We start from the raw sequence: 19,607 nt of genomic DNA, 5'->3' as shown, positions 1-19,607 counted from the left end.
AACTGCACGTGCTAATATAAATTGGGGTGGGGGCTCTCTTCGAGGAAGTACACCTAAGATTGGTTTTAAAGAGTAGGTAACAGCTAGGTAAAGAAGTGAACAGTCCACATTAAATTAGAACAGAAAAAAATGCAAGTTCATGGACCTTTTATACCAATATGTGTACTTCCATGTGAATGGACTAGTTCACCACACTTTATTGTTTTTTCTAAAGCAAATATGAAGAAAATAACACTGAAACTAGGTTTTCAATAGTGCAATTAATGATTTATTTAAAAATATTTACTATTATGGGAAATATAAGCTTTAAAAATCCAAGACCCTATTTTTATATACACACGTGTTATACATACATATATGTATGTACACACACACATACAGAGACTATAATTATAGCATACTAAGTACTGAAGAAATAAATCTGATTTTTTTTTGCATTCTTAACAAAAGCATTTGATTTACCTGGAAGAATTTTATTTATAAATCCAATACTTTAGTGGCAGTTCAAGAAACAATCCATATTCCCCCTACTCAATTTGAATTTTACATAGAACCATTATTGTTGCCCTGGAGGTCAGACTCATTTTAGCCACCCAAAAGTTTATGGAGTCTGTTTTATGGACAAATTATTGTATGAACTCTGGAATATAGTCAACCAAAGTTATAGTCCTTACTCTTGAAGGACTTCCAATGCATTATCAGGGACACGCATAGTCACAAGTAAGTACAATACAAAGGCAGCACACACTGAAAGAGATGAATTCCAACTAGGGGAGCTGGGTTTAAGCTGGGTGGAATTTCAACTAGCGAAACAGGGATGAAAAAGGTGCTCCTGAATCACACAGACAGGCACATGTGGAGACAAAGAAGTCGGATGTTGCCATGTGCATGGCAGGGGATAGTGAAGTGTGTGTGTGTGTGGGGGGACGCTAGAAAGCAGGAGTGGGGAAAAAAGGCCGGAGAGGTAATGGGGGCAGATCATGGAGCAGACTCATGACATATCAACAAGTTCAGCTTTGATCCTATAGGAAGTGAGGAGCCCTCACAAATATCTCAAAGGAAATGATACGATCGAAAGAATGCTGCATGAGCAGGAATGGCAAAGGGGGAGACAAAATAGGGGACCATAGCAAACCTCTAAGGAAGACGTAAAGAAGAGCTAAGGGTGGCAGCAGTGGAAATTGGAAGAGAGGAATACAGTGAAAGACATATTTTGGTGGCAAAGTGAAAAAGGTAAAGAACTTGGGCTCCAGGAAGCCCTAGATTTGAATGTGGGCTCCTCTACTTACTAGCTTTCTGGCACTGGGCAAGTTTGATTCTTAAGTCATCGCTTCCTCATCTACAAAATAGGAATAATGTGCCTGCCTGTGTGAAAAAACTCTCAGAAACCACAGGAAGTTGTCTGGATGAATCATGCCTACACACTTATTTTTTCAACACCATATAATAACAAAGAATGAAATGTAGCCCATATCTGGTTAGGGAAACATATATAAACGCAGAGGAGAGAGATAGTGTAAAGGCATTAAAGACTGGGTAAAAAATGGTGAAGGGATTCAAGGAAGTTCTCATAGAAGTGACATCTGAAGCAGGCTACTTACAACTTTGAGGTGTTTTATTTTTCCTTTGAATTACGAGGTCCTCCACTTTCCCACCTGGTTCTCCACGTCACCATATATACTATAGAGCAAACCCCTGGGTGTCATTTGAGTTTTAGAGAGTAAAAGAAAGGTAAGCCATGAGAAAGTAGTAGAAAAAAAGGTGGAGCTAGGGGAGAATGGGGAAAGGGAGAAAGATGAGAGGAATATGAATGAATCTTAGGCAAATATCTTCTCAGGAAACAACACTTTGAAAGAAAGCCAAACAATATTCAGATTCCCAGTGTGATACAATGTCCAGGCAGCAGAACACAAATGAAAACCCTAATGAGTTCCAGGTGACAGAGTAGTAAGTTTTTTTTCCCTTCAGTACGTGACGCCGAGTTGAGGTGGCTGCCAGTGTCAGTGTCCTATCTCAGCAAGTTTTAAGTTCACTTCAAGCAGCAAATATACAGACTTCTGTTTAGTCTGTGGGCATGCATTTATCTACTGCTGATAAAAGCCTAAATGACTTTTTCTAAAGAAAATAAGAGAAAGACATGATTGCAAAGATGTTGTCCTGAATTCTTTCAGGTCTCAGGTAAGTTACTTGAGAAATCTTTACTGAATGCCTACCCTGTGTAAGGCACAGTGTGGGATACAGGAGTGGGTACGATACAGATCTTCCTCCTAACAGTCTTATAAATAAGTTCACTATAAAGTCGAAAGTGATACATTTAATGAGAGGAACAGATAAAATCCCAGCATGAAGGAGGGAGAGAGCACTGTGAGCTGAGAAGATCAAGGAAGTGGCACTGGCAGTGGGAGAGGAGACTACGCTGTGACGCTCACTTGACAAACATTTAATGAGCATATATAACATGTAAGCCACTCATCTAAAAGGCAATGGGAAAGTGAGGTGATTTAGTCCAGCTCCTTCTCTGAATTCACTAGGATAGGAAAGTTCAGAGACCCAAATAGACAATTCAATTCAAACACATCATAAACACAGGTAAAATCAGAATTGATATGCCCAGGCTGCAAGTCCAGTACTTTTTACTACTTTACTCTGCCTCCTTCAAAACCCTGTCTGAATATTTTGTGATAGACAATTGTTAACTTCAAAAGACATCCCCATTCCACTTCTGCATTAAGTCTAATTTGTTGTAAAATGTCTCTTCTAATACATAGTTAAAAATGTACCTTCATTTCTAACCAGTGGCCCCCTCAGAAACTACACAGAACACACACAATCCCATGGCTGTCTGCCCACCACTCACATATGTGAAGATATATGAAGAATTCAGCTATTATTACGGATTCAGTGTATTGTTACGACGGAGAAGAAGGCATTGAAATCAGGAAGATCAGGATATGTAATCCAGCTTCAATATTTACTAGGTGTGTGATCATGAGCAAAGTTACTTATATAATCTGTGTCCTCGTGTGCAAAATGGAATGTCTATTGTCCTTCATGTCTCCCATGGAATATAACAGCTAATAGCAATGATAGAGAATTGGAACAAGTTTGGGCATAACTAAGAATACTAGAGTTTCTCTCTATACATTAAGCAAGCCCAGAATCATCTGAGGTGAAAAGTTACAAAACTGAAAAAAGATGGCAGTGTTCCCCTCTCTCTGTCTCCCCTCCCTGTCTCCCTCTCTCCCCCTTCTCCCATTTCTCTCTTCTCGGACACAGGCCGGTTAATGAGTGACAGCTCTAAATACTAAAGAAAAGCTAGGCAACTGTCATGGCTTCAGCATAGGATGTATGCAGAGTTGCTGGCAAAAGTGTAGACGTTTTATTGAGATAAAATATTGAAAAATTTTTCCTGTCATATAAGGCACAAATACGCTTCTTTCCTGCTGAAATTAGGAAGAAAGATCCTCAAGGGTTGGGATTCAGATACAAACTTACACAGTGTGTCCGATGTATGAAAGGACAGAAAATGGTACAAGGATTGCTCCATGTTCGTAACTTCCAAACAATGCAGTGCAAAGCTGACCGTGTTTCTCGGTTACTTACGTAGGGTGTGGAGGGAGCAGAAAGGAAGAACGGGAGATTTAGAGTTGGTTCTTTTCCTACTTCCAAATGTTATAAACCAGCTGGTAATGTTTAGTAGCAATAATCTCATCTGCTAGGCACTGCAAGTAATTCCCCATATTTGGGTAGGAAGAATGCATCAAGTCTCAAGGAATGACATGTTGCTAGGGAATTTAGTGACAGAAACTGAAGAGAGACATGCAGCTCCCAGGTATGAGAAAGGAGTCGCAGACTCACTCACCTAGATGGTCTACAGATTAGACACACAGTTTGTGGAAATACAGACAAAATGAGTCCGTGCCTTCAAAAGAAGGGCTAAAGTAAGAAATGGACAATGAAAATGCAGAGGAGAGGTAGCTGCCCCTCAATATCTGTTCTGTCTTTCTTCCGCAGAATAACATTTTTGGCTGACCCCACGGCCATTCCAAAGAAAGACGGCATTTCCCAGTCTCTATTGCAGCTATGTGTAGCCGCAGGACTTAATACTGGCTAGTATTATAGGGCAACTTCTGGGCCCTTCTTTGCAAGATGGCTGGAATGCACCCTTTAGCATCCTTTTCTCCATTCTGCTGCCTAAAATGGAGAGGCCTCCACCTTCGACCATGAAAATAAGACCAGCACCCTGGAAATGGCGAGTGGTGACTTTCAAGAAGTGGGTCTCTAGACATATACATTGATTTCAATTTTTATTAAGCGATGCTGTCAAAATCCCCTTAAAACTATCTTTTACACATCTCTAGTTCATTAGATTATACTCCTAGACGTGGGTAGAAGGATATAACAACATTCTAAAGGTTTTGATACATACAGCCAAACTGTTCCTCTGGAAGTTTAAGTTTACATGTACTTCTCCTTTCCAGCTCAATATGAGTTAATCTTTTCATGATAACCTTTTCATATTAAGGTTATGGGCACCATTTTATAAATGCTTGTTTCTAACTTACTTGATTTTCAGTTAGCTGGTTATTTTATTATTGTGCAGAAACTTAAAATCTTCCTATAGTCAAATAAAGCCCTTTCTAAAAAGTGGTTCCTGTCTTTACTATGATACATTTAAAAAAGCCCTCCCCACATCAAGATTACATACATACTCGCCTACATTTCCCTATTATTTCTTTACTTTCATTGAATCTTTAATCAATATGGAATTTACTTTTTCCACACATTTAGCTAACTGTATCAAAACCATATTCAACATATTCAATAATAGATATTAGTGTATATCTCCTAATAATGAAAAATTCTACTTTTATTATATTGATTTTTTAAATTAGTACTAGACTATTTTAATTATTCATGCAAGTACTCACTTTTTTCTTTCTCAGAAGTCTGTTTGGTTTATTCTTCAGGTAAACATTAAAAATACATTGTCAGGTTTGGCAAAAAAACAAAAATAATAACAAAAAACAAAAAACCCTGTAATTTTAATTGGAATTGTTTAAATGATGGAGAGAAATTTGGAGGGGGGAAGAAGAATATATTTTATTTATTTTTAAATTTTAAAATATGTTTATTTTTGATAGAGAGCAGGGAGGGGTAGCAAGAGATGAGAGAGACATAGAGACAGAGACAAAGACAGAGAGAGAGGATCCCAAGCAGGCTCCATGCTGTCAGTGAAAAACCCAGTATGGGGCTCTAACTCATGAACCGTGAGATCATGATCTGAACCAAAACCAAGAGTCTGACACTTAACTGACTGAGCCACCCAGGCACCCAGAGAGTATATAACTTTAAGACATTAACTCTTTCCATTAACAAATATGAAATGTTTTTCCATTTACTAAATTGTTCTTAGGTCCTGTAGGTTCTATAGTTTGGATAGTTAGTTCTATATTTACTTAAGTTCTATAGTTTACTTCATTATATAAATTTCTAAGTATGATTGTATTTTCTGTATATTGTGACAAGTAGCATCTTTAAAAACACACTTCTTTGTGCTGGTTTGGAGGAAGCAATTTTAAAATTTGGTAACTGACCTTCTTATGGTCAGTTCACAGCTTTTGATACTGCTCATAAATGTTAGTTGATTATCTTGGGTTTTGTAGTTAGGCATTATTTTCAATTCCCTAAAGATGGGATTTCTCACTTTCTTTGCAATATTTATGCTTCACTTCCTTTTCTTGTCTTACTGTATTAGAACTTTCAAAACAGTATTAAATAATAGCATTAATAAAGGTAATAGTTGACACTCTTACTGTTTTTTTCCCCTTGACTTTAGATCTGAGGGCAGTTTGCTCTTTTGAGAAATACATATAGTTGCTATGTAGTAGTCTTTCCTACCCTTTTTTACACTGTTCCCAATCCCCAAATATACTGTAAATTCCTTGAAGGCAAAGACTGTTTTAGTAATCTTTAAAATAACTGTAGCACCCAGGACAGTATCTTGCACAGAGAAAATAAACCACTAAATCAGTGGTTCTCACACCTAAGGGATCACTGGAATCACATGGGAGCTTTATAAAAAACTTTTAAGTTCCATAAGCCACTTATAGACTACAAATTCTCTGTTCTCTGTTCATGGCAGAGAAAATCTAGATGTTTTAAAAGGTGGTTCTGGGGGGTGCCCAGGTGGCTCAGTTGGTTAAGCGTCCGACTTCGCCTCAGGTCATGATCTCATGGTTTGTGGGTTTGAGCCCCGCATTGGGCTCTGTGCTGACTGCCAGCTCGGAGCCTGGAGCCTGCTTCAGATTCTGTCTCCCTCTCTCTCTGACTCTCCCCTGCTCACGCTGTATCTCTCTCTCTCTCTCAGAAATAAAGAAAAACATTAAAAAAATTTTTTTAAATAAAAAAAATAAATAAAAGGTGGTTCTGAATATCTACCAGGTTTGAGAACCGATAGTCTAATACTTTTATCACATCTAGAGATTCTATTTCAGAGTCAGGAAACTGATTTTTAACAAATCTTTCTAGATCCATATTAGAGGCAGGATTGGAAATCCACACCTATTTCCTTGCATACACAAGATAAACACAAAAACGTTTGTGTGTGTGTATGTGTGTACATAGTGTTCTTTTTATTTGTTTTTACCCTAACAAAATAATAGTAAACCCCTTACTTTGTAACTTGGTAGAGTACATTTAAAATATATTATTGCAAATATATGACAATGAGTGGTCTCAGGATTATTTAACATATTAATATGAAAACAAATATCTATTTTCTCAACTGACTACAGGCTTAAAAGTAGCAATTAGTACAAAAATATTTTAATCTCATTTTTAACTCTTTAAAAAATTTTAACTCTTTAGCAAGTATAAAAATTTTAGAAAATTCAGCTAGGAAGTTCACAAATAAAAACTAAAGTTAATATACCAAAGGACGTGGGTTCATGAGTCAAAACAGCCTCTAAAACCATGAGAATAGTATTAACACAGGAAGGCTAAAATTGGCATATTAAGCTTTCTTTTCTACACAGATAATAAAGTAATTAAAAACCACAAAAAAGAAATCCTATTATAGATGTTATTTATACTTAGTTATTACTCCTCTTTTAGACAAAGGTTTTTTTTTTAATGTTTATTTATTTATTTTGAGAGTGTGAGGATGAGAGGAGCAGAGAGAGAGAGAGAGAGAAAGAGAGAAAGAGAGAGAGAGAGAGAGAGAGAGAGAGAGAGAGAGAGAGAGAACCCCAAGCAGGCTCTGTGCTGTCAGCTTGGAGCCTGATGCAGAGCTTGATCCCATGTACCGTGAGATCATGACCTGAGCCGAAATCAAGAGTTGTATGCTTAACTAACTGAACCAACCGCATACCCCAACAAAGGCTATTTTTAATACGCAAGCAAAATTAAGCCTCAAATTCACCTCTAGTTAATATGCTTTAACAAAACATAAAAGGTAACATTCAAATGTATGCCTGAAATATTTTCTAAAATAGTACTGCAAATAAGAGGAAAGAATATAAATTACCAGCTAAGATTAAAAGATCATATTCTAAAAGACTAAGTCATGACTTTGGTGAAATCACTGTATGATTCATTTGTTATTACTAAATTTTCATAAAGTTTCTTCTCCAAGAAGCTCAATGAAACACCTTAATGATTACTAAATGGTGCAAATGAATATCCCTAAATTCTCCAATACTGAAAATTAGAAGACAGTGTGGCAGTGGTAGAGAAGAAGAGAGGTAAAAATAAAAAATAAAAGCAACAAGCAAAAGAAGTTAGATATCTTCCTCTATCAAAAGTGAACTAAACTGTGACTTCTGGTTCATTCCACAAGGATCTTTCTGTAAGAGCAGGATTTAGATGAGNATTTAGAGACAACGATGTCTTCCTGACTGCCAGGACTTTGTTAGAAGTTTATCTGATTCTGTTAACTTGGAACTTGGAATAGGAGAGAGAAACAGTACGAAATTAATCCAGAAGAGGCATGAAACTGGAGAAAGACCTAAAGCTCAAGTGTCAATATGTTGAGAATAATGACAGTTTATAAAGGAAATCGTTTTAAGAAAGGGAAAAACATTCAGTGTGGTTGAAGGAAGTGATCCTAAAAATGGTATTATGCTTTTTGGCAGGAATGAAACGGATTTTGTGGGTAGGGGAATCAGGGAAACGTACAATGGTAGTTCAAGTCTGAATTTACTAGGTAATTGGTAGGAGAACTGATAAACGGAAAGGGGACTAAATGATTAGGTGGCATCTCCAACTGTTACTTCTGTCCTCATCGCCAAACCGGCACCCACCCTTCCTCCCAGATTACCTCTCTCTTCCCACCAGATGTGGTTTCTCTATCAATGCTCTGGGTCCCTCCCTCTCTTTCCTTAGGGACTTCATTCCATTGATTATCTTCAGTCAATCCTCAAACTCTTGCCATTAGCTCTTTCTTTCTTTTAGCATATAAAAATCCTCAAGTTTTTCATATCTAAACCCAAACCAAAAGTTTCTTTAAACCTATGTACTCTTTTTTTAATGTTTATTTATTTTGAGAGAGAAAGATAAAGAGTTAACGGAGGAGGGGAGACAGAGAATCCCAAATGGGCTCTGTGCCATCAGTGCAGAGCCCAATGTGGTGCCTGAACTCATGGACTGTGAGGTCATGACCTAAGCCGAAACCAAGAGTCAGAGGCTTAACCAACTGAGTCACCCAGGTGCCCCAACCCTATGTACTCTTTCAAGATCATCTGATCTCTCTTCACAAGCCACTCCTAGAAAGGCGTATACTTCTTCCTGATTCACTCTTCACCATGAACCAATCTGGCTTTAGGCTTTACGATCTCACTGAGGCTGTTCCACATAAAAGCAATATTGACCTTCTAAGTATCAAATCTAATCTCTAGTTTTTTGGTCCTTATATGAATGAATCCTGCTGAAACTTTTTACACATTCACCTCCTCTTTCTTGAAAAGATCTCCTCCCTCCATATTGTTACTCTCCTATTGTTACTCTCCCTCCATATTCATGACCTCAACGATGACAGTCCAAAAATTACCAAGAATTCTGAAATCTCTAGCCCCGAGATATATCTCTGTGGAGCTCTGATTCTGCATGACAATACTTCTATGTCCAAAACTGACTCATCATGTTCCTCATTTAAAAAGTCACTGTGGGGCGCCTGGGTGGCTCAGTCAGTTAGGCATCTGATTTTGGCTCAGGTCAGATCTCATGGTCCTTCTGTGGGTTCGAGTCCCTCGTTGGGCTCTGTGCTGACAGCTCAGAGCCTGGAGCCTGCTTCAGATTCTGTCTCCCTCTCTCTCTGCCCTTCCCCTGCTCACACACTCTCTCTCTCAAAAATAAATATTTTATTACAATATTTTTATGTAATAAAAAATAAATTTTTTATTACATAAATAAATATTTATTACAAAATAAATATTACAAAAATTTTTTTTCAGAAGTCACTTGTTATGTCTTAACTTAGTTGAACGGAACCATCACTCACCCAGCTGTTCAAGTAAAACATCTGGGAATCATCTGAGATTCTTCCCCCTTCCTTATTTCCCAGATCAAATCACTATGGACAACAGATTCTCTCAAACCTCTTCCTTTGCATTTATTCCATTGCCTTTGTTCATTTCTCATTTGGACCAGGTCACTTTCCAACAGTCTCCTTAGTGATTTCTCTACCTCTAATTTTAATCATTGCAACCCAGTCTTGAGAGGAAATGTGTTCTAATTGTTCAGTGGCTCTCTGCTATCTATAAGCTACCTTTTCAACTTTGTATGGCATCAATGTACCTGCCCACTACTTCCTCATTTGTACCACTTCCCAGCTCAACGTTATGCTCCGGCAACACCGAACTTGTTTTCCTGTGCCCAGTTCTTCTGCACATGCTGTAGCACCATTTCACCACTCGTCTGCCAGTCCATTCTTAGTTATTTTTAGCTACTTGTTTAAATGCTAATTTGTCTATCAGGTAGACTTTGGTGTTCTTTATACGTTCTCAACTGTAGTTTTGAAGATTCTTCCATTAAACAGTGACTCTACTGCATTATAATTGTTTGCATGGGCATCTTAAGTACTTAACTGGCTTACATTAGGATATTAAAATAGATCTTGTATCCCAGAGCAGTAGTTATCAAAACTATTTCCCTAATCTAAAAAGCTTTATAATAAATGCCCAGAAAGGTCTTTTAATTAATTTTAAGCTATTTGAGATTAAGGAGTAAGAGACCCCTTATCATTTTCGTTTTACCACTGCCTGGTACAGTATCTAACACAGCGTAGTAAAGATCTGCAGCATTTACCCAATGAGTGGTTCACTGAACAAACATTGTTTGAGCAGCTAGTATTAGCCAGAAACCATTCTTGGTGCTGGGATATGGTGCTGAGCCTAACAATCATGATCTCTGTCCTAGGAGAATTTAAAACGTCGAGGAGAAGACAGATACTTAAAAAGTAATTCCTAAAGTATATAATGAGAGCTTGACAAGAGACTACAGAAACATTTATTGGGAGACCTAACCCATCTTTTCCCCTGAGTAAATCAACTTTAAACAGTGTTGACAGAGACAGGCAAATGACGCATAGATAAAGTCATGGGTGGTGATGCTTGAGAGGTCCAGGCAAACTGAAGCACAGATCTGACAGGTAGGAGAATGACAAGGAAAAAGCCAAGAGGCGCCCGGAGCCGAAGAGTAAAGTGATTTCTAAGAGAAGTTTAAGCTTTGTACTTCGGTAACATATTCTTCTTTCTCCATGAATCAAGTCACTAAATTAAACAGCTGTTTTCTAAAAGCATCACATCCCTGAGCCATAAAAAGGCAAAATATTCCAGATAAAATTCTTCCCGTGGTGCCCTCTGTGATGAAGCACCGAGGAAAGAGATTAAACCCGAGGTGTTTTACTTGCGCATCTCCAGGGTCTGCAAACACGAAAGCAACCGAGACTCGGAACTCTCCAAAGTTATCAGAGCGCTAACATGAGCTCCGTGTGCCAACAGCATGCTAAATGTTCATTTTTGAAATAGGAAAAGTATGCCTTACCTCTCTAATTTGGGATAGAAGATGAGGTTCTAGTCTTTTTTGATTTTCCATTCAGTTGAACACAGTAAATGGGAGCATCCTTCTATAACACATGTACATTTTTCTAAGAAAGTCTGTGAATACTTTAATTTAAAAGCCATGGACAGCAACCTAGAGGAGCTCTGACCATGCAAAATGTTTTATAAATAGTTCCATGTGCACTGTTCATCTGGAGTCTCACTAGAGATGGATAATGACCTTGTATTTTGTACTCATTTACTCTGAATTAGCCAAACCTCTGTTTTTAATTACGTACTTAATTCACCTAGCATGGTCTAATTACAGAAAACAAAACATCATTTAAACAAAAGGTGGCCTTGAACTTAATCTATCAAAACACCAGTTAGTTTTAAAAGTTTTCAGTTCTTAATAAACTGCCAAGACATGCAATAGCAATTTTCCAAATGTGATCATACGCTTTTATAGCAACAGATTTACTACATAATCAAACATCTGTATATACTTGGAAAACTCGATGTGTTGTCTCACTATTAATGCAAATCTGCTTAAATTTTGATAGACCTGAAAAATCTTAAAGCTGAATTACTACAGAATAATTCTTACATATTCAAGGTCATTTTGGCCTTGAAATGACAAGTTATCATAACCATGGCTACTTATTTGTGAAATGGTCCAGAACTCTATATAAACTCATTTGTGGAATTTTCCCTAACTGCCCCAGTGTAACAGACTTTCTCCTCAGTGCTACCACGCCACCTTATGTATCTCAACCACAGTGTTTACGATGCTGAACTGTGATTACTGGTTTAAAGATCTGCTGCCTAAATAGATTGCAAACTTCATGAAAGCAGAGTTCATGCCTTTAATCTCTATATTTTCAACACAGCACACAGTGCCTGACACTAGAGAAAGTCCTCAATACGTGTTTGTTGAATTAATATATTTAAACACAATACTATAAAACTATCTCAATTTGCGGATGACATGATCTTGTATAGAGAAAATCCTAAGGAATCCACCAAAAAAACTCTTAGAACTCATAAATGAGTTCTGCAAGGTTGCAGGATATAAGATCAATATATAAAAACCAACTGTATTTCTATACAATAGCAATGAGCAAGCCCAAAAATGAAATTAAGAAAAACAATTCTGTCAAAAAGCATAAATATTTAGGAATAAATTTAACAAAAGAAGTGTAAAACTTATACTATGAAAAAACATTGCTGAAAGAAATTAATAAAGACCCCAGTAAATGAAGATTTTGGGGTCTTCATGTTCACTGGCTAGAAGATTTATGGTTGTCCAGAGGGAAACACTCCCCAAATCGATCTACAGGACCAAGAGTACTGCTTGGGCAGTACTTCCCAAATCTCAGCTGGCTTCTGTGTAGAGACTGACAAGCTAAGCCTAAAATTCGGAAATTCAAGGCATTCAAAACAGCCAAAGCAGACTATGGAATACTATTCAGTCTTAGAAAGTAAGGAAACCTTACCATGCTATAACACAGATGAACCTTGGGGACCTTATGCTAGTGAAATAAGCCAGTCACTAAAACACAAATACAGTATGAGTTCACTTATATAAGGTATCTAAAGTAGTCAAATTCATAAAAACACAGAGTAGAACAGTGGTTACCAGCGGCTGGGGGAACCAGGGGCTGGGGGAAGGGGGGAAATAGGGAGACAGTTAAATGGGGTAAAAGAAACAGTAAACAGAGTTTCACTTTTGCAAGATGAAAAGCATTCTGGAGAGGGGTTGCCCAACAATATAAACGTACTTAGCAATACTGAACTGTACAACTAAAAATGGCTGAGATGATAACTTTTATGTTGTGTTTTTTTACCCCCCCCCAATTTTTTTAAATAGCCAAAAAAATCTTTGAAAATAACAAAGTTGGGGGAACACACTTCCTGATTTCCAAACTGACTACAGAGCTACAAGGATCAAGACCATGTGGTACGGGCAGGGGGACACATAAACAGCAAAGGAATCGAACTGAGAGTCCAAAACTAGATCCTCACATTTATGGCCAATTGATTTCCTGTAAGAGTGCCAGTGGGGGAAAGAGTAGTCTTTTCAACAAATGGTACTGGGACAACTGGATAGCAACATGTAGAAGAATGAAACTGGACTTCTATCTCACACCATATACAAAAACTAACTCAAAATGGACAAGAAACCTAAAGGTAAGAGCTAAAACTATAAGACTCTTAGAAGAAAACCTAAGTGTAAATCTTTATGACCTTGGATTAGGCAAAAGGTTCTTAGATATGACACCAAAGCACAAGTAAAAACCAACCAACCAACAAACTGGACTTCATGAAAATTAAAACTTTTGTCCTTCAGAGAACTCCATCAAGACAGTAAAAAGACAACCCACAGAATGGAAGAAAATGCCTGCAATTTTCATAAATCTAGTAAGCAACTTGATGTGGAATAAAGAACTCTTGCAACTCAATAATAAAAATACTAACCCAATTAAAAATGGGCAAAGGATTTGAATAGGTATTTCTCCAAAGAATATACGCAAATGGGAAATAAGCATATGAAAAGATACTAACATTATTAGTCATTAGGAAAAAGCAAATCAGAACCACAATGAGATATCACTTGATATCCACTAGGATGGCCATAATCAAAATATAGATAATAGCAAGTTTGGGCGAGGATGTGGAAACACTGGAACCCATGTAAACTGCTGGTGGGAATGGAAAATGGTGCAGTCTAGAAAACAGTCTGGCAGTTCCCCAAATGGTTAAAACCTAACATGATCATATGATTTGCAATTCCACCCTAGGCATATATGTAAGAGAAATGAAGAAGTCCTTACAAAAACCTATGCAATATTGTTCACAGCAGCATTATTTGTAATAACTAAAAGGTGGAAACAATCTAAATGCCCATCAATTCCTAAATGGATAAACAAAATGTGGTATATTCACACAATGGAATATTATTCAGCCATAAACAGGAATGAAGGACTGATATATGCTAAAACATAGTTGAACGTTGAAAAGATAATGCTAAGGGAAAGAAACCAGACACCAGAGCCTCGTATTACATGATTACATCTGGATAAAATGTCTAGAATAGGCAAATGTACAGGCTGAGACAGAATGTAAATTAGTGACTGCCTTGGGCTGTGGGTGGAGGAGGGTGGGGGTGATGGCTGGGGTTGCTGGTTTCTTTTTGGGATCATGAAAACATTCTAAAATTGAATGAGGTGATGGACGCCCAACTCTGTGAATATACTAAATATCACTGAATCATATACTTTAAATGAGTGAGTTGTGAGTTATATCTCAATAAAGCTGTTATACACACAGCTCATATAATATTCAGTGACTGAAGCAACGTCTTTTACTTAAAGTGTCTCTTGATTCCTGACAGAGAAATTACTAGAAATACAAGCAACTTATTTACACTTTAGATCTCTTACAACATGGACACCGAAATGCCATCCCTCTCAGAAAACAATGTGTGGCTAGCACAGTGACAATAAATAACCTAGTTAAGGAAGCAGTAGTTAAAATCCCAGAGTAATTTTTTTTAAGAGAAGCAATTACACAAAATCAGGTCAAAAAAATCACAACACAGTATTAGAAGTTTCATATAGAAAATGGTAGCAGCAACCAAGGAAAACAGTTGTCGAATGAGAGAAGACCGCAAGGCTGTCGTGAAAGGGGTAGAGATTTTAGCCTGGTGAAGTGAAAAGTTAGATGTGCAGCCAGCCCAGTGAGGGCTGGGAAACTAAGAGAATCACAAAACAGTGAGCCTAGAAGTATGCAAAAGGTGGGAAGGAACAGTAATTCGAGCTAGGGCTCTCATAGAGCGGGCAGGCAGAGCTGTGGCTTAGAATGGAGTTTTAAAAATATATGGAAAAAAAAAATCTCCCAAACCTTTCTGTTTTTAAATCCCCATGTGAAGGTGTTGACTGACTGAAGGGTAGAGAAAATGCCTATTATCAAGTTCTTCCAGCAGGGCTGGGGCAGGAGGGGAGGGAGCTCTAAGAAAGCTGCTGAAGAAAAGAGGTCCCAGGGGGTCCCAAGACTCCACGCTGGAGCAACGTGGGTCTCTTCACTGTGCGTGACAAAACAGGAGAAGTGGAAACTCCCACGGTGGTGGGTACCACGCAAAGCAGGACATGGCCCTGCCCTTCGAGAGACCTGTTCATAAAATAAATCATTATTTCAAGTTACTGTAATAATTCTTCTTTGTCCTGATCTGGCGCTTTGGGGAGGCTCTTTTACACTGAAAGAATTTAAGAACCTAAACTGCTCATCAAGATCCCCAATGACCTCCTTGTCGCTAACCACCCAGGAGTAAATGACCAGTCCTTATGTTCCTTGAGCTCAAGCAGAATGTGAATATGTGAGAGCTCTCTCCTTTCAGAACACTGTCCTCCCAGGACTTCCACGATGCCACACTTTCCTGGTTATCTCTCCACCTCCATGACTGTCCCTTGTTAGTCTCTTCTGCTGGTTCCCCCTTCCTCTTCATCTTTTCAGAAACAACATAAAGTCACACTTTCATCTATATTTTTTTTATAATACATAGTGTTTATCTATATTTTCTTAACAAAAACTTAATATTTAAAAACTCATTCAATTTAAAAAGTACTCCGAAAAATAATTTAACTTTTTACTTAAAAAAGAAGCTAGAAAAGGGGCACCTGGGAGGCTCAGTCAGCTAAGCGTCTGACTTCGGCTCAGGTCATGATCTCACAGCTCCTGGGTTTGAGCCCCGCATCGGGCTCTGTGCTGACAGCTCAGAGCCTGGAGCCTGCTTCAGAGTCTTTCTCCTCTCTCTGCCCCTCCTCCACTCTCATTCTGTGTCTCTCTCTCTCTCTCTCAAAAATAAATCAACATTTAAAAAAATTTAAAACTGAAAAAAATCTAAATAAATATATTATGTGTATGAAATTAAAGATTCAAAACCCATAAATAAGTCAATTCTCCCTAAACTGACCTAATGGTTTAATAGAACCAATCAAAGTCTCACGGGAGTTTTTGTGGAACTTGATTTACTGATTCTAAACTGTGCATGGGAGGGCAAAGAGTCAAGAGTAAGCAAGGACTCTAGAAGTAATTTATCAAGGTGGGGGAACTTGCCTTACCACAAAGCAAGACTTCTAATAAAGTTATAAAATTTAAGACAGTATGGTATTTGTTTAATTAAACAAATAGACTGATAAAACACAACAGAGAGCCTCCAAATAGAATCTTTCATATACAGACACTTAACTTATGGCAGAGACAGAACTTCATAAAGTGAAGAAGGGATGGATTTTTCAATTCTTTCAATATATGATACTGGGACTAGTTATACAATTGGACCCACTTCTGACTCAAACCAAAGTGACTAAAACGTATGGCCACACAAAATGTACGCATATTTATAGCAGCTTTATTCGTAATTCCCAAAACTGAAAGCAACCAAGATAATCTTCAATATGTAAATGAACCAACAAACTGTGGTACATCTTTACAGTGGAATATTATCCAGCAATAAAAATAAATGAGCTATCAAGCCATGAAAAGACACTGAGGAACCTAGATGCATAATGCTAAGTAAAAGAAGCCAGTCTGTAAAGGCTACATAATTCAATTATATGACATTGTAGAAAATAAAAACTACTGAGACAATATAAAAGATCAATGATCGCCAGGGGTTTAAGGGAAGAGCTGGAGGGATGAATAGATGGAGTGCAGGGGAGTTTTTTAGGGCAGCGAAGCAATTCTGTATGAAGCTGTAATGGTGGATACATGGCATGACGTATCTGTCAAAATCCATAGAACAGTACAACATAAAGAGTACACACGAATGTAAACTGTGGACTTTAGTTAATAATGATGTACCACTACTGGTTTATCGATTGTAACAAATGTAACACATGACTCGTTAATAAGAGAAATGGAGGGCAGGCTGCTCACGAAAGACAGGGAGAGGGGATATTCGGAAACTGTACTTTCTGCTCAATTTTTCTGTAAACCTAAGACTTCTCTAAAAAATAAAGTTCTATTAATTAAAACAAAACAACGTGGAAGGTAAAACTATAAAATTTTAGGAGTCAGCAAATAAAATATATGTTCTCTTACATATGATGCAGAAAGTGTATACCTTAACAAAGACCAATGAATTCAATTATATCAAAACTAATAAATTCTGTCATTAAAAACACCACAGAGGGAGAAAAGACAAGCCATATAATGGGAGACTACATTTGTAGCAGAAAAAAAAATAATTGAAAAAAAAAATCCAGAATGTATGAATAGCTCCTACAATCAATGAGAAAAGACAACCTTAATGGAAATCTAAGAGACTTGAACAAGCATTTCACAGAAGAGGGAATTAGAATGGCCAATCCCATGAGAAACATAAAATTATATTCAATCTTATAAGTGATTAAGGGAAATATGAACTGAAACCATAACAGAAGGCCATTTGATAGCCACTACATTGGTAAAAATTAAAAAATCTGGCAATAGCAAGGGTTAGTACTGAGCAATGGGAAACGTACAAAAATTTCATAGCAGTACTGTTTGTGATGGCCAAAAAAATTAGATATGCTTCAAATATTAGTCAATAGAGAATGGATACATAAAAATATAGAATAATCATTTAATGGAATACTATATATCTTTAAAAATGTGTGAACTAGAGTTTCATGCATCAACATGGATGATCCTCAAAAATATACTGCTTAAGAATCCATACCTGGTTGGTAAAACTACAAAGAAAAGAACAGAAATAATTACCACAAAGCAAGGACAGTGCATAGTTCCATGGGTAGTGGAGGAGGATACACGGGGGCTTCTAAGAAACTTGAATTTATATCACTTGACCTATGTGGTGGGTATTTGGGCAGGTGTATGATTACTGTTTAACCTGTAAATACAAGGTTTGGTGTACAAAATTTAAGAAATAAAAAAAGGCAAAGGTAGAAACAAATACAAATAAAAGCATCTTTAGAAGTAAAATGTATGTGGGGCGCCTGGGTGGCTTAGTCAGTTAAGCGTCCGACTTTTGCTTAGGTCATGATCTCGCGGCTCGTGGGTTCGAGCCCCGCGTCGGGGTCAGAGCCTGGAGCCTGATTCGGAGTCTGTCTCTCCCTCTCCTAGAAAAAAAAAAAAACATTAAAAAAAAAAAAAGAAATAAAATGTATGTATGTTGTCTTGGGTCAAGTATTTTAAAATGCTATATACCTGGGGTGCCTGGGTGGCTCAGTTGGTTAAGTGTCCAACTCTTGATTTTGGCTCAGGTCATAACCTCACGGTCTTTGGGTTCAAGCCCCATGCTGTGCTCCACACTGGCAATGGGGAGTGTGCTTGGGATTCTCCCTCTTTCCCTGCCCCCCCCACTTTCTCTCTCTCCATCTCTCTCATAATAAATAAACAAACTTAAAAAAAAATAAAATGCTATATACCTTGACAAAAGGAGCACACATTTACAGAAAAGGAAAGGGAGTATACGTATTTTCTCCTAATCCTTTATGGTAAATTTCAAATATCCCCAGAAAAATTAAAATAACAGTACAATGAACACACCTATATACCCTGTTTTGATTCAACAATTGTTAACATTTTACTATATTTCCTTGCTTGCTGTACACACACACACACACACACACACACACACACACACACACACACACAATTTTATTCTGAACCACTGGAAAGTATATGCAGAGCATTCTGGTATTCTGCACTTAAATACTTCAGCACACATCTTCTGAGAATAAGTACATTTTCCTACATTACTACTTATTACAACTGTGCCCAAGAAAATGGTTGGTAAGTCTATAAAAATCACCTAATCTTCAGTGACTCTGTATCATTCTGAAGATCAGAAAGTTTGGGAAACATATATAATAAAAAACTAATTGAAAGGTTACCCACAAGAAGTTCACTGAATAAGTTCACTGAATATTCACAGAACATTCACTGAATATTCTGAGGGAATACTTATTTTAAAAAACCATTGACTTTATTACCTATGAATTAGGTTTAACTAGGCCAAAATGGGTGGAGCTACATTTCTCAACAAATGTATACAGTTATATTTTTGAAAGAAAAAAATCACAACATGTGGTTTGACACTGGAATGGAATCTGTGAAATTAGAAAACCCACGCTGTACGGCCACTGCAAACAGCCTACAAAGCGATCAGGGTGGATCTGTTGCAACGGAGGCTAACCAGAGACTATATAAGCAAGTTCTACTCCTAAGCCAGACCCATGGGAAAAAAAAAACTGTGTGAAAATCAAAACCCCCATGCAGGACAAGCTAGGCTCCTGGGGCATAACTACGTATGTATTACAACTGATTCCTAATATACAGAAAATAGATTTCACTACCCTAGTATTTAAGGTCCTGAGAGTCCACTTAAAAATACGTTATTTCATACTTCAAGTTACATCTATGCTACTTTAAGAAATACTTTATATTATCTATTATTATTCTGATAGTTGGCAAATTCCCAAGTAAAAAAGATATTCTAGTCATCCTATTATAATCCCCTATTTAGTAAGGAGGTAGAAAAAATAATCATGGCTCACTCTGTAT

The 19,607-nt window shown here is 37.4% G+C and overlaps 1 protein-coding gene across 1 annotated transcript in view; it reads right to left on the bottom strand.

The window, feature by feature from the left end:
- The window catches only part of STK3 (serine/threonine kinase 3), a 236,211-nt gene that overhangs the window by 30,033 nt on the left and 186,571 nt on the right, over nt 1-19,607 (bottom strand). The window lies entirely within an intron of this gene.

Source organism: Crocuta crocuta, unplaced genomic scaffold, assembly GCF_008692635.1.
Source record: "Crocuta crocuta isolate KB4526 unplaced genomic scaffold, BGI_CrCroc_1.0 scaffold39, whole genome shotgun sequence".
Lineage (NCBI taxonomy): Eukaryota > Metazoa > Chordata > Mammalia > Carnivora > Hyaenidae > Crocuta > Crocuta crocuta.
Note: the sequence above shows the minus strand (reverse complement) of the source record. Positions and strands in the feature narration are given on the sequence as shown.